This window comes from Cnephaeus nilssonii, assembly GCF_951640355.1.
Source record: "Cnephaeus nilssonii genome assembly, chromosome: 17".
Taxonomy (NCBI): domain Eukaryota; kingdom Metazoa; phylum Chordata; class Mammalia; order Chiroptera; family Vespertilionidae; genus Cnephaeus; species Cnephaeus nilssonii.
Genome location: NC_137088.1, coordinates 7819885 through 7841864, shown reverse-complemented (window position 1 = coordinate 7841864; position 21980 = coordinate 7819885). Strand labels below are relative to the sequence as shown.

At 51.5% G+C, this 21980-nt stretch overlaps 1 protein-coding gene across 4 annotated transcripts in view; it reads left to right on the top strand.

Moving 5' to 3' along the window:
- The window catches only part of ULK4 (unc-51 like kinase 4), a 263268-nt gene that overhangs the window by 194591 nt on the left and 46697 nt on the right, over positions 1 to 21980 (top strand). The gene's annotated exons all lie outside the window — the stretch shown is intronic.

Sequence of the window (21980 nt, the reverse complement as noted above, 5' to 3'; positions counted from 1 at the left end):
GTGCACGGCCCAGCTCAGTCTACCTGGCGGATTATGGGTGACAGGCTGGAAGTGAGACACAGAGATTTACCTACCCACCCCACCCCCCCACCCCCCGCGGCTACTTTATGCTTTTGTGCAGCCGGGTCCCCCACCCCCACAAGACTTGCCTGAGAAACAGAGTGATGACTGGTCTGGGTGACTCTCGAAGTGTAGGGCAAACCCTCCTGGGGACGGTAGACAGGAGATTGCGCACCTGCCTGGCCCTGGGGGACACTGAGTCACATGGGCAGGCAGGGGTTCCCTTTCCGTTTTCGTTGTCTCTCTGATGGTTTAGGGTGAAAGTCTCGGTCTAGTACTCCTGTGCCTTTAACACCGCTGGGCTTCTTCAGAATCTCCTTTGTCACACGGGGTAGGCCTCTCAGAAACTCGGCTTTTACAGTGGAGACACTTCTCTAAAATTGGAATTTTATTCAAATAAACAAAGCTGCGTGAACGTGAAGACAAGTACTAGGGAATGTAATAACACGAGTGTGGTTGTGGCAAAACTGTGATTTTGGTAGAGAATGACCAATGCTTGGGAAATAGTGATCTAAACCTGATATGATTAATTTCATAGAGATCCACCGCCTCTTCTCTGAAACGTTCAGAACCAGGTCTGTCAGGGAATTCATAATTTCCCCATCGCTTTGGCATGGCGCTGGTACCACATGTGAGACGGCTCCCATTCAGGTAGGAAGAGAATGTTCCCCACGTTGTCTACCAGGGGAACATTTCTGCAGCCAGATGTGTGTGTGTGCACAGCGAGTGGGTGAATGCAAACTCCCTGTGGGCCGGTGAGGGCTCGGTCAGGTTCTGCCACCAAATATGTTCTTGATCTAAGCTTAGGGAAACAAGTTTGGGTTTCGAAGCTCTTCAGAATTGCAGAGAGGCGATTACAGGCCTGTCTTGGAAATAAATTACACCATTTTCTAAAATACGGGTCACATTAATCATGCAGCAATCCACTTAGACCCCACGTTGGTCAGAGTAACCAGACTACACCACCTTTAATTTATTTTACTGCGTGAAATGATCTCCTTCGAGTCTCTGACCTGCTGCATAAAGGGCCAGGTAGATGGTGTTTGTGGAAGAAAAACTCAACCTAAGTGGCTTTTTACCCATTTATGGGGAAACAAGTAATTTCTGGTGCTACTTACCTCTTTTAAAAAAATATGGTAAAATTCATATCAGATTTACCCATTTTACCATTTTTAATTGTACAGTCAGGAGCATTAAGTGCAGTCACATTGCTGTGCAACCATCACCACCATCCATCTCCAGAGCCCCTTCCTCCCAAATGCAACCCTACCCTTTAACAATGACTATCCCTCCCTCCCCCAGCCCCTGGTAACCACCATTCTTGAAATTCCTGTTTTAAGTCCCAATTTTGTGAGTTTCTTTCTAAAACTGCAATTTTCACTAACAGATGAAAGACTGAGGAAGTTTACCCTGTGCTAATGGTGCTGCCCCCAGGGTGCTCTTCCTTACTTAGTCTGTATTTAGAACATGCAGAGAGTTTAATTATCCATTGTCATTGCCAGGAAGTTGAGCGCTTCTATAATTATACTCTGCATTCTAGCTTTAAAACTGTGATGGAAATCATCCTGCAAGGTGCTCCCCAGTTTACCTCTCTCTTGAACCCCCTATCAATGGGAGTGTTCCCAGAGCGATGATTGCAGATTAGCTGCTTGTCCTTTAATTAAAGCTGGCTCACTCCTGCACTCACTGTTTCGACTGCGCAGAAACCACCACCGCCTTGTTCTGTAAAACTGGCTTCAGCGTATACCCCTGGCTACTGTGAAGGCAGAGGCCCGACTCACGGGAGGCGGTTGTAACTGATGTCCTGACTCCCACCTGCCCGCCCAGCTACCCGCTGCCACAGGGGTGCGCTCTGGGATCCCTCTCTGGAGCTGATTAGCATGAAAGGCTATTACAAACATCCAGCCCTCGGAGACCCTTTTCCTGGTGTCTTTCCCCAACTCTTACTGTGCTCACATCCCTTTTCCTTTTAGCTGCTCATGTAGGTCCCCTGGTCCTGTTCATCCCACCGGGAGAACAGAGATGTTCTATTGCTGGATTTCTTCATGTAAAGAAAAGCCTTTAGCCCGGCCAGTGTGGCTCAGTGGTTGAGCATCAACCTATGAATCCGGAGGTCACAGTTCGATTCCCCATCAGGGCAGATGCCTAGGTTGCCGGCCTGATCCCCAGAAGGGGCCATGCAGGAGACAGCCGATCAGTGTTTCCCTCTCACATCATTGATGTTTCTGTCGCTCTCACTTCCTCTCCCTTCCTCTCTGAAATAAAATTATATTTTAAAAAAAGAAAAGAAACGCCTTTAGAGACCAAATGGGGTAAGGAGGAGTTCTGCAGCCATTCAGTGTGAGAAACAGAACGAGTCTAGACTCAGAATCAGAAGGGACTATTTCTATTAGAGAAGCAAAGAAGTATTCCCTGAGGTATCTAACACACAGGTAAGATGATGCCTCTTTCTCTCCAGCTTATTTTCCTTGTGGTTTAAGTCCTTCTGTTCTTGATTATTTTCTTAATGTAAAAAAAGTGTGGGGGGATGGGGCAGGGAGATTGGTGTGAAACCAGTGGCCTTACAAAGGAAACGCTATGTACCCAAATGAGTGGAAAGTGAACATGATTCATTCTTGTGAAACCGGGCCCTGATTCAGGTGCGCCTGCACCTCTGAGAGGATGCTCTGACGAGTTCCTATCCCGGGATCGTTCCCTGACTCATACATCGTTTGTTACCCCGGATAAGCTGTCTCTGCCAGCGATTGCCATAGCGGCACAAGCTCACTGGGAACTCTGAATGATTTAGTTGTATCTTTCCAACAAAGAAAAGAAGTGCCTGCCTGCAGTTTCCACTTCATTCCCTGGGGAGACCTTTCTGAGGTTTTGAGCAAGATAGAATCGGGAGGCGCACGGCCAGGGGAATGGAGCCGTCACGCTCAGGACTGGGGCTTGTGTGTGGCTGGGGGTGAAACACCGTCCCCAGGAGGCCGAGGAAGTGTGGGCAGCGTTGCCCCAAGTTGGCAGAGGATGTGCAGGTGGCCGAGAAAGCTTCCTTAGCGTCCGCTGTGAAGGGGTCTCCCCATTTCCTCCGCGCGCCTGGTTCCTCCTCCCCATCCCCCGTGGAAGCTCCTGGTGAACAGGCCGGCACCCCCACTTCCTCGCTCAGTCCATGTTGGTGGCCGCCAGGCAGCATTGTTTTCCTTCTGTTTTGACTTCTTTTCTCAAGAGATTCAGCCCCTCTACCCCTTCCTGAAATTCTTCTGTCAAAGAAAATCCACTCCCTGTCTTCTCTAACGAACCTTCTAGTTCAAGTTCCCACTGCCATTGGTGACACTGTACCCACTTTTTATTATGAAAAGTTTCAGAAACACAGAGAGGGCGAAAGAGTAGTTTGATGAACACCTGAGTAATCAAGAATAATCAGAATTGTTATCATTTTACCATATTTTTTTCAAGTGTCCATACAGTTTATTCACACAAGGTGTTGTCACCGCGATATTTTTATTTCTATTTGTGTGTTTTTTAATTTTTAGAGAGTTTAATTTTATTTTGTATTGAATGCATCGGGGTGATAAAATTGCATAGGTTTTGGGTATCTGTGTTTTAAAAATCACGTGGAAGTAAAGGCTGTGTGACACGTGGGCCCTAACTAAGATAACATGATCACACCCAAGGAACTTAGTAACGATGTCACATCACTAGTATCCAGCTCATGTTTAATTTCCCTAATTGTCAAAAAATGACTTTAGAGCATTTTAAAAGCCAGATTCCAGTCTGAATTGAACTGTTGTTGTCTTAGTTCCTGGCCTTCTCCCCGATGAGGCCTTTTTGGAGAGCCTGAGGAGATGTCTGGTGGTAAACACTTTGGAACGGGGAGATGGAGGTCTCCTTTGAGGGCTCTGAGTAGAGGCGTGGGAGGACAGGGGCTGCTTTGGGAATAGTCGTTGAAGGGGGTGAGGGATGAGAGATGTCAGGGGGGTCCTGCGATCTGGGAGAGTCCTGGTCGTGGCTTGGGGCAGTCATGTTTTGGATCTTGAAAGTAGACCCAGTAGCATTTACCAAAAATTGGATATGGACTCTTGAGACAGAGAACAGCCAAAGATAATTCCGATCCAGCTAGGCCAAAACTCGGGAAGAGCTGGTGTGGAGGGAGAGGGGGAAGGAGGAGCATGGACATGTGATGGACATGTGATGTTTGAGATGCCGGTCAGACATCCTAGTTGGCCGTTGCATCTACAGTTCTGGAATTCCAAGTACGAGAGGTCTGGACGGGAGAGAGGGACGGTGGGAAGTGGTGATCAGTGTGTGGGATGCTTGAATTGGATCCCGGAGGGCAGCCAGGTAATGGTAATGGCCAGCTCTAGGGTAAAAGCCCAGCAGTGAGTGTCTGTGTGTGGTGGTCACGGGAGGGAAAACCGGAGAACTGTGGGTGCTGGAAGGACCCTCTCGATGGGCGTGGATATTGCCAAGTGGTGCTGAGACAAGGAGAGAGAGCTGGGAACGAGGGGTCCACAGGTAACTGCAGCAGGGACAGCACCAGGGTGTTCTCTTGGTACGAGAAGCCAGGTCTCTTCACCATCTCAGGGAGCTGAACCCAACATCTAGATCAGCAGCCTGGGGATACACACGGGGTTGTTGTGATTGAGCTCTGCCGTAACCTTTTCTGTCCCAGGAATTGACTTTTTCCAGCACCGCTGCTAAAGGAAATAGTTTGAAAGTGTTCCTCAGAATTATTTCCTGCAGCAGCCTTCTTTCCTATTTCAGTTGAAAGCATACCACTATCATGACCCTCCTTGCAGCAAATAATGATTGGACCATCATTTCAAATTACCCTGGGCTCCCTTCTCGATTTATACACAGAATGTATTTATCCTTTCTTCAAAGAAGGTCTCAAAGTTCTACACAGCACCATTTTCCCAAGGTAATAAATAACTTATTTACTACAAATGGATAGTACTAGGTTTCTTTCTATGAAATACCCTTAGAAATTGTATAGATTTTACTAATTGGGTGTCCAAAATATTTGGTTTTAAGTACCACAAAAGTTTTGATGCCTCTTGCTTTTTTTTTTTTTTTTTCATTCCTCCACTATTATGTCAAGAAATGAAGCCTATTTATAAACTCTACTTGGACCTTGTGGTAATGGTTATGAGCAGGTTTTAATGAAATTTGAGAGTGTCTCTAGAGATCACAGATACTGGGGCCTTTAACATTGAGTGTTGCTTAGCAACCTGGAAGTCATTACATTTCCAGGCTCTGTAATAACATGATATACTTTTCTTTGCTAGTCCCTGATGAAAATGTAATGGAAATAATCCCTTTCTAAAGGTTGCAGTCTATGAGGGGGCAGCAAAACAGATCCACCACACCCCCTCATTTCATGGTCTGGGCCTGTTTTAATTCAGTGCACAAGTATTGTTTTCTGAATGTTGCATGTGACCGAATGAAATACGTTCTAAGATGATATTCTTAAAAGAAAGGCCTCCTGCTCTGAAACAATGATTACAGAAACCATAGAAATTGTTAACATACATCTGTGTACCTCCACCATGTTGAGACTAGATTTATTAGTCGACCACCAGTTTATGCAAGAATGTCTGCTTGCTCCTAATTTATTCTGTCCAGGTATTTGCAGCTACTAGGTGTTGTAGGCGTACACTAAACCATATGCTTTAGAGTAATGGGAGCAGAGCCAGTCTGCATGAGCCAAAAGTTTGATTTATTGATTATTTTTGGAAAGATATTTTTGTAATTTTTCTGAAGCTGTATTTTTTAAAATTATAAAGTAACTAGAGGCCCAGTGCACAAATTCGTGCACTGGTGGGGTGCCTCGGCCTGGCTGGCGATCAGGGCCGATAGGGCTGGCTGGCCGGGGAGAGGGACTGTGGCCGGCCAGGGGTAGGGACTGCGGGATGTTGGCTGGCTGCAGGAGGTTTGCTGTGGGAGCTCACTGACCACCAGGGGACAGCTCCTGCATTGAGCGTCTGCCCCCTGGTGGTCAGTGTGTGTCATAGCTACTGCTGGTCATCCGGTCGTAAAGGTTGCTTAGGCTTTTATATATATACTAGCAGCCCTGCGCACGAATCCGTGTGCCAGTAGCTCACCAGTAGCTTGCTGCCGCCCTCCAGTAGCTCTCCGCCCACTGTCCCGCCCTCCTGTAGCTCCCTCCGCCCCCCCCCCCCCGGCTCCCCCATAGCTTGCTGCCCTGCCCCCTCCTGTAGCTCTCCGCCGCCACCCACTTGTAGCTCGCTGCCCCATCCTCCTGCTGATCTGTGATCCGGTCGTTATGCGGTTGGTCGTTATGCATAACGACCATTTGCATATTGTATCTTTATTATATAGGATATATAATAATTTGTACATGAAGTTCATAGCAACATTGCTGATAATAGCCAGAAAGTTGGAACCAACCCATATGTCAAAAGCTGATGAATGGAAAAATAAAATGTGGTATATCCATGCAATGAGCTATTATTCAGCCATAAAAAGGAGTGAGATACTGACACATGCTACAGCATGGATGAACCTTGAGAGCATTACATTAAGTAAAAGAAGCCAGCTTGGCGGTGTGGCTCAGTGGTTGAGCGTCGACCCATGAACCAAGAGGTCACCAGTTTGATTCCTGGTCAGGGCACATGCCCGGGGTTTTGGGCTCAATCCCCAGTAAGGGGCCTGTAGGAGGCTGTCGATCGATGATGTTTCTCTCTCATTGATGTTTCTATCTCTCTCACCTTCTCCCTCCCCTTCTCTCTCTAAAAACCAATAAAAACCTTTTTTTTAAAAGCCAGACACAAAACACACATACTGCATGATTTCATTTCTATGAACTACTAGATTCCACTGATATGAACTATTAAAATAGACAAATCTATGGAGACAGAGAGAGTAGTGGTTGCCAGGGGCTGAGAGAGAGAGGGCGGGGGGAGTGGAAAGTGACGGCTAATGGACTCAGGGTTTAGGGGATGATTAAGATGTTCTTAAACTGATTGTAGTGACGGTAACACATCTTTGTGAATATGCTAAAATTCACTGAATTGTACACTTTAAAATTGTGAATTTTATGGTGTGTGAATTTGTTATAAAAAAATCACAGTATCAATCCCCCACTCCTCCCAGGAATAGACAGTCATCTTTAAACTATTATCCTATACATTACCATAGTTAACATTTTGTTTTATTTCTAGATAGACACATGACATATATGCATGTATACACACATGCACATAAACACATACACATGTATTGATAATTATTTCTAAATTAATTGAGATTTTAAATCATGATGGTGAAAAGTTCATTTCCTTACCTTGATTGCCTCCCCAGATTCCATTGAAATGATCAAAATAAGTATAAAAATAAGTGACAATCTCACTGACAATGGAGAGGTCTCAGTCTTAGATGCCTAGCTTGGGAAATTTCCAGAAGGTGCAGTTAGTTTACCAGACCCCACTGTAGGCAAAGAAGCAGGCACACTGAGCAGCTCTGGAAGAATCCTGGGCTCCGGCATTAGGGGCTCAGAGGAAGGGCCCGGCCCATCCCTGCTCAGCACAGGATCTTCCCCGAGGGGCCCCATGGTGCACAGAGTCACTGAATTCCAGGCCGGGCTGCTTGGCCATCCAGGGCCACTGCCCGCCACCACAGTGGATGCTCAGCCTTTTGTCCCTGTTTGTCCTCTGAATTTAAGTCTTTATTTCCCCTCCATTTCTCACTAACCCCAGGGAAAACTGCCCACAGCTCTCAGCAGCTTCCACGTAAGAGGAGATTCCCCAAGGAAACCGAAGTGAGATCTTAAACATTCCCCAGGCAGCTCATCAGGCTGCTGGTGCTGACTCATACAGGTCTTCATCCATGATGCTGAGCAGACAAAAATCGCCGGACATCTAAGGAAAGTCTAGTCCAGGAGTGGCCGCTGCTGAACCAGAAACACCAATGGCCACAGGAAAACAAACATAAGAAACAAGACTTTAAAAAGAATTCTAATGAGTATCTTCACAAAGCCTTGAAAGATTATTACATTCATAAACAGGGCATGGCTTTCAAATTTAAAACCCAGTAGAGGGATTCAATAACAGATTAAACTCTGGCAAAAACCAAGTGAATTATTTATAAAACCAACGTAAAAAGTCCTTCCTGAACACAGTGAGAGAAATGTTAAGAATTGTGGCAGTTGGATCCTGGAAACCCAACAGCCCTTCCCGGAATATGTACGCACCGAAGGTGTGGTGAGCCACCAGAATTAAATACCCTCAGCACAGGGAAGAGGGATGGAACGCTCAGCCGTGCCCTGCTGGCATCCCCGCGTCCTCCCTAGGAGAGCGGTGATGTCATGGAGCCATCTGACTGGGATTCCTTCTCTGGGCCTCAGGGCTCGCTGGTGTGGGTGCCTGAATACGCAAATGCTGCTTGCCTTTGCTTTGAGCGCGTCTCTGGCCTTGTGTCAGCCCGGCGTGAGAGCCTGTCTTCTCTTCTAGATTAGAATATTTAACCTGTGCAGCCTTTCAGCTGTGTGTGTACTCAACAGATCCTTTTGTTGAGATAAACAGCCACCCAAATGGTTCCTGACTGATTCCTTTGCAATATGGAGTATTTGACTCAATCCAACTTGATCCGTGTCTTTGATGAAGGAAAGCAGTTTCCTAATTCTATTTTTGAAGGCTTTATTTGCTATAGCCTAAGGATGTCGTCTTCTTTTCCTTGAGATAGGTGAAGACTGAACTTGTACAAGGAGCTCGTTCTGTATTCCAGATGACGGAGCTCAGTTAGCTTCATGGTGAAGAGACGTAGAGGTTTGGGCAGCCTTGAGTTCAAGCCTCACCTCTTTTATCTATATATATAAAACTCTAAATGACTGGTCGACCAGTTGACCGTTTGACCATTCGCTATGATGCGCACTGATCACCAGGGGGCAGATGCTCAACGCAGGAGCTGCCCCCTGGTGGTCAGTGCGCTCCCACAGCGGGAGTACCACTCAGTGGGCTTACCGAGCAGTGGTGGCGGCAGGCACAGCGGGGCCGGGGTGAGTGGGAGCAGCACCGTGGCCAGCCTGGGCTCGGGCTCCTCCCCGGCCGCCACCCGCTTTGCGCACTACTACATCCCTCAGGGGATGTTGGACTGCAGTTTCGGCCCGGCTGGGCTGCGGGGATCAGGCCGAAACTGGCAGTCCAACATCCCCCGAGGGGTCCCAAATTGCGAGAGGGGGCAGGCCAGGCCGAGGGACCCCACTGGTGCACAAAACTAATTAGATGAGTAATCTGTCTTCACTGAGTCTCATTCCTAATATAAAAAATAGAAATAATATTTCTACCATAAGATTGTCTTGAGGATCACATGGCAATGAAAGCAAAGTGCTTAGCATGTGCCTGGAACATACCGTATTTTTCCTTGTATAAGATGCCCCTCAATTTTCAGTCTAACGATTTTAGAAAAAAATAGCATCTTATACACGGAAACATATGGTAACAGAATTCTCAGTGTAACTATTGCTGTTCATCAATCTCCTCCTTCTCCTCCTCACTTCTATTCCTATGTTATATTCATTTACCGGCTTCATCAGAAAATTGAGTTAATACATGTTACATATTACTTTCTGCCCACATAATTGTGAAAGCATTAGGACAGGAAATACTGTGCTGGTTATCTGAAGGTATTTTGAGTTTGTTTCCTCGAAGGTCAAGCTCATGAGGCCTGCCACAGATTGTCAAGTTTTGTTTATTCCCTCCTCCTCCCTCTTGCATGAGGCAAGTGTTACTGTTTCCTGTGACGTGGAGAAGCCCGCGCTCATGGTATGCCCTAGGAAGATAATTAAATTGCCCAGAGCAGACACTGAGGTTATCTGGATTCAGACTCCAGAAGGCAGCGGAAATGCTGAAATAGCACCATCGCGGGGTTGTTTGATGGTGTGACAGAGTGAGCTGGACCTCCGACCCCTTGCTGCTCAAATGTGGTCCCAGATCCGCAGCGGCGTCCTCGCCTGGTAGCTTATTTGCGGTGCAGAGTCTCGGGCTCCGTCCTGCGCCTGCTGAATGGGATTGGTGTTTGGACATGGGCCCAGGTGCGCATCTGAGAAGCTGGAGCAGGGTGGGGAACCTCTTTCTGCCAAGGGCCATTTGGATATGAATAATATCGTTCTCGGGCCACACAGAATTACCAGCTTAAAGATTAGCCTGCTCTATTGGGTCAGATATTTAATTAACTCGCCCCTAAGGCCTTGGCAGGACAAGACCAAATGATTTCATGGGTCTCATGCGGCCCGCGGGCCGGACGTTCCCCACCCCTGCTCTAGAGGCTGCTTCTGACAACCCAGAATGCATAGTTACTGAAGCCGCAGAAACGATTTGGGTCCCAGACAGTTCCTTTTCTGAGTCCCGCCTGTCCTTAGCTGCGTAGGCTTTCAGTTATGTTCGCTGGGAAGAGGACTGGAGTCTAGTTTGTGTTGTCGATTTATTCCTGCAAGTCCTGTAACATCCACTGTTGAAAATCTTTTTAATTCTTCAATTTTCTTGTATTTGAAAATGATAATGACATTCAAAATCGACATGTGTGTGTATGGTTTCTGTCTCTGAAGGCGAGCTTACCCAGTAAAGAATTCACACGAGACTCCGAGCGGCACTGGGAGAGAAGCCTCAGACAGAGGATATTGATTAGGTAGACGCGTGAACCGGCTGGCAGAAAGCACCGAGTTTTCCTATCTGTTGCACTGTAACAGTTACAGCGATGATATCCACCTACCAATGCATTAATAATGCAGGGACGTGGGCAGAGGGCCCGCCCGGGTCGGGGGTGGGCAGGCCGGCCAACACCGCTGCTGATGGATGAGTCCAGGCGCAGAGGCCGGGAGTGGGGCTGAGGAGTATTGAGTGAGCCGTTTAGACAGTCGGTACCAGGAACTGGGCTCAGAGAGGACATAGATAGGCAGGCTCAGACCTGGACTCTGTCCTTTACCTGCTGTGTATCCATGGACCAGTCACTTATATCTCAGAGCTGAGCGCTAATTTACCTGGTTAGGGCCCCTGTATGAAGGTTACAGGAGATGGTCATCAGAGGGTTTACCATAGCGCAGTGTGTAGTTTATCAGCACAGAGAAAGTCACCCAGACCCGCGTGCACGGACGCACACAGGTATATACCTCGGAAATGGCAGGTGGCTTCCTCAGTCTCCAGGACCCAGCACGTGTCCCCACCAGACTCTAGCTTCCGTCCTCTTATTTCCTCGGTGGAGGCCGTTTCTGTTTGCGGATGCACATCCTTCCTGTCACTGACACACCTCTGCCGAGGCCTTGGTCACGCTGCACCGGCACGCACCTGCATAAAGCACACCTGCATAAAGCTCGTGTGTCTATTGCTTCCGCTGCGTGAATCCGGAGCTCTGAGGTCAGCTTTATTGCAGCCACAGCCCGGTGTGGGGAGCATCCCTCGGCCCGTGGCCTCCCGGCACAGGGCAGGCCTCTTGTCGCTTCCCGGACCAGGGAGGGGCCTCGCTGTGCTCCTTCAGGATTGCCAGAGCAGCCGGCAGAGCTGCTCATGCCTTATGCATGAAGCTCGGTGATCCCAGCTGGCCTCCCTCAAGGTCTCGACCCTTCCGTGGCCCTTCCTGCTGCCAGCTCGTACTACTCTGCCCCCCGGGAACCAGAGGCCTGTTGCCAATTACTGTGGGCGTCCCTGTGTGCCCCCCAAGGAGCTCCTGGTGCCTTGTTAGGCTTAATTGCATGGCCGCTGAGAGCCCAGCCTCTGGAAGCAGGCTCCTCGGTGGCCCCAGGGCATGCTGGGGACCGGGAGCGTGGCTCGGGCTCGGAGGCCCACTGCCTCCATTCCCACCACGCAGGCTGGAGGGCGGCCAGGCCAGGTCTCCAGTCGGACCTCACAGGCAAGGAGTCCTCCTGCCGGAGGGGCCTTGGAGCAGAGCCCAGAGGCAGCAGGGACCCAGTCATCCCAAACTCATCCCAAACTCCTCCCTCGCCCCACCCTCCTGTGCCCACACATTCTCTTGGCTCCACTGTACACACAGACCAAGAACGGATCATCCTGACCACCTCCACCCACCCTCCCCCACCCGATCCAGGGCGCCCACGTGGATTGTTGTAACTTCCTGCTTCCTGCATTGCTCCCAGCCTCCAGCCAGGGCCTGCTCTCAGCACGCGGCCGGCGATCCTTCCAACAGCTCAGTGAGATGAGGCTCTCCTCCCTCTCGGGAGAATCCGGTCCTGTCCTGATCTACGCGGCTCTTGCGATTTGGCCTCTCTCCTGCCCTTTTTTTCATGCTCCCGCCAATCTAGACGCACCTGCTGGTCCTCAGATACACCCAACACGCTGTACCTCCAGCCTTTGTTTGTGCAGTGCCTCTTCTGGAAGGTTCTTCCCAAGCCCACATGGCTTTCTCCAGGTCTTCGCTCAGGTGTCACCCTGGCCAGCTTCAATGACGGGGCGCCCCGTCCCTGTCTCCTCTGCCTCCTGACCCGCTTTCTCTTTCCCCGCTGCGCTCAGGATTTTCTATTTGCTTATTTTCTATTGTTTATCCTCCCCACTTGGACCTAAGTGCTACAAGGACAAGGAGTTTGTTTTTAGCATCATTGCTACATCCCTGGCACCTTGAACTGCACTAGGCATATACTTTGTTTAAATAAATGAATGGTTTTTGTAAACTGTGCCTGCTCGTCCCTGGACAGACTCAAGCCATAAGCTGTCCTGCGGAGCCCACTCTTCATGGTGTTTGCTCGAGGTTGTGCAAGAGGCAGCGAGGCGTCATGGTGAGCAGCCCGGCTCTGGAGCCAGAATAGCTCCATCGCGACCTCGGGTGTCCTGCCTGCCTGTGCCCCGCGCTCATTGCCTGTAACGGGGATGCTAAGAGTGCTCCCCCCTCGAGCAGTTGTGAGGATCAGATGAGTTACTTCTGCAGAAGCAGGTAGAACGGCGCCGAGCACATGGTAGGCGCTGCCTAAGTGTTAGCTCTTCTGCTTTTATTTGTCTTTGGACCCGCCACGACACCTGCCACAGGAGCCTGGGTTAAGTGGGCATTCATCGCGTGTCTGCTGGTGGGCCCACAACCTGAGGGGGTTTGGGTCACATGTTGGGGTGGCAGGCAGTAGACCTGTGCCCAAGCCTCTGTCACCTCACGAATGCATCCAGCAAATGTGCTGAGCCCTGCTCTGTGCCAGGCTCCGCGCTGGGTGTGGGGCACACAGCGATGAGCAAACACGGGCACATCTCCGGTCTCGGGGAGCTCCCAGCCCCGCTGTAGCTAGCTCTCCCGTCTGAGAAGCTGACGAGGAGGAAGTAAAGCAGATGCAATCTGTCATTTCGTCTCACTGGCTCCTACCGCCGCGGCTGCGCCAGGTCCTGCCAGCCCAGCTCCAGCGCAGAGGAGGGCTCGGCCCACACGCCAACGACACGTGTTCAGAGTTGGCTCCGAGCTGCTGACTGGGCTGCGGCTTGTTCCCTCCGACATACCGTTCACGAGGAGGCAAGGTTTTGATCCCAGGCCTCGGTGTAAGTCTCAGCTCTGCACTGGGAAACCGTGGGCAGGTTACTTCCTTAAACATTCTTTCCTTCGTAATAATCTGGATTTACAGCATCATTTTCATGAGCTACTAAGAGGATCCATTGCTTATGCAAATGTGCTCACATAGACCAAGCTGAATCGACTCAGATGCTGTGGGTTCCAGCACCCCCTCCATGGTTGTACAAGGACACCTGACACGGGGAAGGGACCTACATTCTGCTGGTTACTTACACCCCAAATTTCTGCTGGCTTCTCGCCATCACAGCTTCTGCTCTGTTTTCTCTTCCTGCCCTGCCCACAGACTGGACCAGAGCCTCCCTCTTTCAGCCTTAACCTCAACTTCCACTCCCCCAGCCTCGTTCTACCTTGCACCCCACTTCCCAGCCTGTGCCCCTCCCTTTAGCTCTTGTCCCTTCTGCCTTGTCTCCGACTTCGTCACTTGAAGCTGTTCCCAGACTTCCGGCTCTCATGGGCTTTGCCTGGTTTCACTCGGCCTTCCACCCTGACCTCCTTCCTTAGGGTCCACCCGGACCAGAGGAACATCTGTTTTTCTTGGCGGGCAGAATTAAGTCTTTATTTTTATTTTCTGATTGTGTAGGTAACATATAACCTTTAGCGAAAATGGTTTGAACATTCCAGAAATGACTGAGAACGTTAAAATCCCAGAACAAGGATTCCTATGGCCCGCCCCGCCCCCCCCCTTCCTGTGCCCATCGCTGCCTTCCTGGTGCGGAGCTTTAAGTCCGGTTCGTCTGCGGCTAACGAGTTGTAAGGACACGGTGTTGGCGCTACGATCTGGAACACCACACCCTCAGACCTGGAGGCGTGACGGCATCAGGAGAGAACGGTCCGAGTCACTGAGGACTCAGAGACAAGAGGGACTGTCAGGGTGAAGGGCACGGGATGACACACTGACAATAACACATCACACGTCTTCCTGCAGGCAGCTTCGGGTCTCCCTGTGTGGCTGACACGGCCCGGTGACTGTCGCGTCTCAGCCTCACATAATAGGGCCAATGGTGTTTGAGTGAATCTCTTTCCCTTGTAGAAATAAACACGTAGCGTCACAGTAGGGCCGATGACGTGGAGGACACGGGACCGGGCCCCTCCATGGCGGCCTTCCCACATGGCAACACTTATAACGGGGGCCATGACCTGTAGTTTCATCTCACCAAGGTGCACCTGATAAACAAGTGAAATGAGCTGTAAGGAAAAAGCACTTGATAGTCAAAGGAAACATCCAGGTGTTTATGTCACAGAGGCGGTGGGAAGGCCTTGGGGCTAGAAATCCGGTCGGCATACAGTGTTTGTTCCAAAGTTTCCTGTTTCGAATTTGATGGCATTTTCAGCTGGCGGTTTTCATTTTAGCATCCTCAGTAATGAAATAAACAAAGTGTGAAATACGAGACAGTGCCAGTTAAACACTTACACCAGCCCTACCCTGTCATTTCTTGAAACTATTAAAATGTAATGTTTTTATAGGAAATCATTATAAATTTATGACAAGTCTAATCTGTGCTGACGCACGGTCGCCAGGACGGTGAATTATTGTTCCAAATTTCGGGTGGCAGATGCTCTCTCTGTGCGACGGTGCTGGCGTGATCCGTCCCTATGATGAAGTGTAAGGAAATATCTTCCCATTTGCATAAGACACGAGTGCTGATTATACAGTTTGATTTGAGACCGTCCTCGATATTTTTCCCAACCAGCAATCTTGACAATCAGCTCTCCTACAATAAGGGAGTGCTGATTGGTTATGAATGCTGCCTGAAGACTTTCTACCCCAGATCTCTATGAAGAACGCACCCACAGAGGGGGTGACATAAAACATCTCTGCCTTCGGTAATTGGCTGTAAGCGGAAGCTAGGGTCTGCAGGGCGCTTGCTCAGCCCAAGGGCGTTCTTGGGTTCGGAGATTGGGATTCGACCTGGGATTGGATCTCTCTCCCAGGGCAGGTCTTAGATGTGGGCAGACCAACAGCCGCCGTTCTGGGATCCCAGAGGAGAACTAGGGATACCTTTCCACCTCCGAGTATCTCCCTGAAATTCATCCACGGTCCCTGAAATCCCACCAGCTAGAGCGTTTCCTTGGGGAATACGCCCCCATTCATAGGCGTGCATGCTTGGGAAGATGCTGTCTTTATCCTTCGCATAAAGTCAGTTGGTTCTTGGGCAGATGTGAGTTTCTGGCGGCTCTTCGATGGGGGAGAGGGCTGAGGGCACCCTCCGGGAATGATGTGCACAGCAGGAACACACGGAGCCCTGACACGTGCTGGGGAAGAGAGAGATGACCCACAGGTGGGGGGGTCAGGGAGCCATTCCGGATTTCCGTACAACAGAGGCCCCGTGTTGAGCTGGAGGACTGCACGGTAGTTCTTGTGTGCAGGCATATGTGGCTGCAATGAGTACAGATTTGGAAAGCAGGTTCTGTTAGTGAACACAGCTTCTCTGGTGGGCGTGCCCGAGCCCAGCAGAGTGGGACTGCTCTGTCCCGGAACCCAGCCATTTCCTGGGCCTCCAGGGCCCGCCCTTAAGCAGCCTCTGTGGGGCTGCCTCATCCCGACTTGTTGTGTCTGACCTCAGGGGCTCCCAGGCTACTGGGCAAGAGCAGCGGTCGCCAACTGGTGGTCCGTGTGGTCCGAAAGGTTGGCGACCAACCGCTGGGCAAGAGGCACATCACCACACAGCACGTGAGGGAGTCTCCGGACGCCCTGGGAACCGTCGGAGACTCCCACCCCACCCGGGAGCAGTGCTTGTGAGTCTTCTTTTCGTTAGGCACCCAAAGGAGCCTTTCCAGACATTCTTCCTAATTGCCTCTTCCCATAAAATTTTAATGCCGCCGATATCCTGCGTCTGCTTCCGCACTGCGTCCTCCGGGGCCTTTGCAGCACCAACGATCCTCTCCCTTCCTCCCCCCTCCCCTCCCCTCCCCTCCCCTCCCGGAGCAGTTCTCAGCCCACTGGGAGCAGTCTCCTGCCCAGGATGGACACGTGTCCTGGAAGGTGACCGGGAGGAAGGGATCAGTAGTCACTTGCGTGACTGGTGGACGGACGCTGGGCGCAGCAAACTGAAAGGTGGGGGGTCCCCAGGCCATGGCGTCTTCTCTGCGAAGAGCTGGCTCCGTCGGAAAAGGCAGAGCTTGGATTTGTCCCGAGGGGAAGCCTTCCCTGTAAGGGGCCGGGAGGCTGGTAGCCGTCCCAGATCCCGGTGGAGTGTGTCTGAGCTTGCAGCTTGAACGAGAGGAGGAAGGACGGAGTGGTGCCGGTCAAATGCCATCCACTCCGGAGCCTGGAGTTGCTGCCTCATTCTTTCGGAGGCAGCAGTCGGGCCACTTTCCTTCAGCTGCCAATGGATGCGGCTTCCCTCCGTCAGCTCCTGGTTCGGCCCCGATTGGGAAGGAGGGAGGGCCGTCAGTCTCCCACCGCAGGCTCCCGCGCGGGCCTCGTGCCCACCACCCCACAGAGGTCTGTCCCACTGGGCTAAGTTGTCTCTCAGAGAGCCGAGGTCTGGACTCCCAGCTTCTAAAGGGGTCTGACGTGGTGACGCAGGATGTCAGGTTCTTCTCAGCTACCCAGAAGCCCGCTGGCTTTCCCAGAGCAGCTCTGAGATGGGGGGCATCTGCAGTCACAGCCCTGCCGTTCGGGGCGAAAAGGAAGAGAGCCTTCGGAAAGGAGACGTTAACCCACGATGCGCTTAGAGATTTTGTTTGATTTTTGCAGCACAAACGAGAAGAATCTCTCATCACAGGCCCTGCAGTTCCCGGCCCTGGTCTCCCGAGAGCTCCCCAGCTTTCCTTCTGCAGGAGGCGGGAGCAGCATCTGGGAGCCTCCCGAACTGGGGGAGGAGGCCGCAGCCCAGCCTCCAGAGGACAAAGCCTCGCCGACTTCTCTGCAAAGGAAGTCTGCGCACACCTCCCAACGCCACCCAGCTCTTTGAGGGCTCTTCCTGCTCAGGGAGTTTAAAGTGGAAATTGGAGTTTCTGGATCTTCTCTGATGACAGAGGCAGCCCCGGCGAGGCAGACCTCGCCAAACACAAAGACACTTCTTGAAAGATACAGTCGAGAGTGAACCATGATTCACCGCAAAGACTGCTGGATGATTCTGGAGCTGCCTGATGCAAGCCCAGCCTAGGCCGCTCTGAAAACACCCACTGCACATGCACACACATGCACACGCATGCATGCACATACAGCCACACAAGCGCACACACACCCCTCTGGCGAGCAAACACCAAGCCATCATTTGAGTTTCTTACTCAAGCTAAATAACTGCAGGCCTTCAAATGGAAGCTTATTCATAATTGGGATTACTTTTTGGTTTATATGCATAATAAGCACATAAGAAAGACATATACGTTTCTATAAAGATCATTTCTCCACTGTATTTATGTTAAGGAAATACACTCCCAATGACATGTCATTAGTTACATGAAAAATGTGCATTTCTGTTCCTGCACACTGATCTGGAGCCGGGATCCATCACTTCCATTCTTTAGAGGCCGATGACCGAAAACAAAATAAAAAACACACGATCGGGACTGCGCTGCCCCTCTGCAGGGCAGACAGCAGCCAGGCTAGAATTTTATAGAAAGATCCCTTCAACTTACGCTTTTATTATCTTCTTAGGGTAAGGGTGAGAATTGCTGAATGTGATGGAGAGGAGGTTTGCATAAAATATGGAGAGGTCTGTGTTTGTGAAGGAATGACGTTCACAAATCGCATTTATCACAATGGGGTATAAATTATAAAATATACACCTCGTGCCTGGAAATATACCCATGGAATGGCTTAGAGATTTATGTCCATATTAATAATGGCAAGATGGATAAAATAATCTACGTCTTATTTTTCAAAGAGATATGTGGGGCCTTGACGGGGCTGCCGTGGTGATATTTCCCTCACTTTGCGGAGGAGCAAAATGACATGAAGAAAAATCCTGCTGTTTCATCGACAGCAGGGGCCCTGCATTTCGTCATGAGACAGCCCCCAGGGAGCAGCCTGTGTGCCCAGAGCTGCGTGCCTAGAGCTGTGTGCCCAGCCTGCGTGCCCAGCCTGTGGTGCCCAGAGCCTGTGTGCCCAGAGCCTGCGTGCCCAGCCTGCGTGCCCAGCCTGTGGTGCCCAGAGCCTGCGTGCCCAGCCTGTGGTGCCCAGAGCCTGTGTGCCCAGAGCCTGCGTGCCCAGCCTGCGTGCCCAGCCTGTGGTGCCCAGAGCCTGTGTGCCCAGAGCCTGCGTGCCCAGCCTGTGGTGCCCAGAGCCTGTGTGCCCAGAGCCTGCGTGCCCAGCCTGTGGTGCCCAGAGCCTGTGTGCCCAGCCTGTGTGCCCAGCCTGTGGTGCCCAGAGCTGCGTGCCCAGAGCTGTGTGCCCAGCCTGTGGTGCCCAGAGCCTGTGTGCCCAGAGCCTGTGTGCCCAGCCTGTGGTGCCCAGAGCTGCGTGCCCAGAGCTGTGTGCCCAGCCTGTGGTGCCCAGAGCCTGTGTGCCCAGCCTTGGTGCCCAGCCTGTGGTGACCATTGTATGTTATAGTTGATAAAGGAGCTGAGGGTAGAAAATACCGCACTTCAGTTTGTCCCTTCTGACGCCTGACTTTGCCTTTCCTAAAGTTCACTTCTACCTGAGGGGCGGGATTTTAGAAGTCGGTGCTTATTAATGCTACTGTAATGCTACTGTAATGCTACTGTAATACTACTGCCATTACCACTCCTGCCACTAAAGGTCCCTCTCATCTGTCTGCCCCGGGAGGCCGGGGTTGGTGGATGGGGCGTTTCCATGCTGGCCCCGAGGAAGCCTGGGGCACCGGGGTGGGTGGCGTCTGGCTTACACCGTCCACGTGGAGTGGGCTGAGCCAGCTCTCGGGAACCCCCCAGGTCAGGCTCCCCTCAGGATGGCCCGGTCTGCCGTGTCCGAGCACACATTGGCAGCAGGTGCTCATATTGCCCCTGGTCAGCCAGGGCCTTCTGGGAGTTACGTTGGATGCGGACGGAAGGATGGGTGGATAGTTCATTGCTGTGGAGAGAAGTAAGCTCTCTCCTGGGTACCGTGGGAGCAGGGGACGGTGGTGCGTGCAGGAGGAGTTTGGCTTTCCACCGAGTGTGACCTTCAGCCTGGCCTGGCCCCGGAGACCCCGGTCCTCCGGACGTGCTCACAGCAGCTCTAGGGACGGAAGAGCCTCGCCACGCCCATCGCTGTGGGCCGTGTCTCAGAGCCTGACCCGGGGAAGAGGTGCTCTGGTGCCCGGTCTCCGGGGGCCTTGCAGGAGTCACCGAGCCTTCCGAGCGCCGTGACGCGGAGGACTGCGGACCCCGGCCGCTCTGGCAGGCCCCGCCAGACCCTGTTTATTTACCTCTTACGGATCCAAATGATGCTGAACACACAGAGTGAGCTCGTGGACGTGGAAGCTCTCTGGGAAGAAGAATGCACTGCACAGACCGGGACTTCTGCTGACCTCTCCTGGTTTCTCCTGCTGGAAAATGGCCAACAGGCTCACCCGTACATGGACCCGTTCCCTGGGCTTGGTGCGTGTGTTGTTACATGTCTCTCTCTCAGGATCTGGTGTTCTTGGGCGGCATGAGGAGTGGGACACAGACCTGGAGGCAGAAGGAATTTCAGCTGCTTAGGCCTCCCCGAGCTCACTTAGCCTCTCTGGTCCGCGCTCCTCCAAAGCGGGGATGACAATACACTCGTTCTAGAACGGCTTCGAGAAAGAAAAACCCGTGTGAGTTAAGCACTGCATGGGCCCCGGCCTGCAGGCCTGCAGAAGGGTCCCTCTGACCGCTCTCTAGGACCAGGCTGCACCCCTCCAAAACATTCCTCTTCCAAACCTGAAACCTTATTCTTTTCGCCTCCTCTCGGTCCATTTCCTTTTTTAACGTATCAGCAAATCAGCCTGTTCGCATCTTCCTAGAACCTCACTGTTCACGGAGGGAACAGGTACCCCAGTAAATCCCGCCGTGCACCCGGTCCCCTCGGGCTTGCTTTGCCTTTGACGAGCCCAGAATGAGAGGGTGCAAGCAAGGCAGCCAGAGGCCCTGGGCCGGAATGGTGGCCCCGGCTGGAGACGCCCCTCTTCCTGGGGATGCTGGGCAGGCTTCTTAGAGCAGGTGCTGCCTGAGATGAGTTTGAAACACATGTGTACGATGTGGGTGTGCAAATATGGAGGGAATGGCGTTCCGGGTACAGGGAACAGCACGAGCGAGCGTGTGGAGGCAGAGAGGGGAGAGCCACGCGTAGGGAAGGAGAGGGAGTTTTAGCTGGAGTGGAAAATGCCGCAAAGGGAACAGGAGGAAGGAATGAAGTCGGTGGGATGAGCCAGAGCCTGATCCGGGAAGGACTGGCGCCCTGGGTTTTGGGAGCTGCGAGGAGACGTGTGTCTGGTTTGCTGCAGTGCTGTATGCCGTCAGGTCTCCCTTTCTCAGACTCTGAACTCTGTGCTGGAAATAGTCAAAATAAGAGGCTTTTATGTTATGATTTGCCCGAAAATGAAGAGGCATGTGCGTGCCGGAGACTTGAGAGCAGTGTGTGCGTGACAAGGCCGTGGCAGGGTGTGCCTGGGGGGCCAAGGCTACTGTTGGGATAAACTTTAAAGCTGATACAATGTGCCTTTGAACTCCGCTACGGCCTGTTCCGTTCAGAAAAAAAAGTATAAATCTTGCCTTGTGAATCCTATGATTCTTTTCCTAAATACTTGTTCCTGTGTCTAAAAAGGGGGGATTTCTAAGACTAAATTCTTTAATTGGAGCTCTTTGAAGATAGATCCTGAGCAGTGATTCACGCAGGGAAGGTTTTTTGAGCCTTTCAAGTCGGAGGCTCGGCAGAAAGAGCGGGGGGTCGGCCCGCAGCTGAGCCCCGCAGCCAGTGCGGCCTCGGGCTCCGTCGTCACGGTCGCCCCGTAGCCCTGCCCGTCCTCGGAGGTGTTTCATAAATGACTTATTTTAGGAAAAGAGCAGTCAGGAGCATTAGCATCTCTGCTTGCTGTCATCTTTTTCAGCTATTTTACTTTAATTCAGATTTATTTCCCACAGCACACACAAAAGGGGACTTCTTCCTCATTCATTCTGCAGTAGTTATGAAAAGTCATGCACAGTGAAAATGAACATAATCCAGAAACCTCGCAAGTCTTGAAGTAAGCCTAAAGAACAAACAGCGGGATTCTTCTCCTTGCCCCGTCCAGCTTCTCTCCCTCTCTCTCTCCCCGCACACCTGCCACACCTGGGCCCTGCATGCGGGCACCGCCGGGCGCGCGGGGCAGCTGTTTGCTGAGCTCACCTTCTGCGGGGGCTCATGCATCGTCAGGTTGTGCGGCGGGAACCCGTGAGGGTGCAGATGAACGCAAAACCAGTTTGCCTGTGGTTCACCTTTTTGTTCATTTGACTTCATGTCAGACAGTAGCTGCTTGTATGTTTCTCATATGATCTTAGTTCTGATAACGGTAGCCGCATCCTAGTTACTAAGG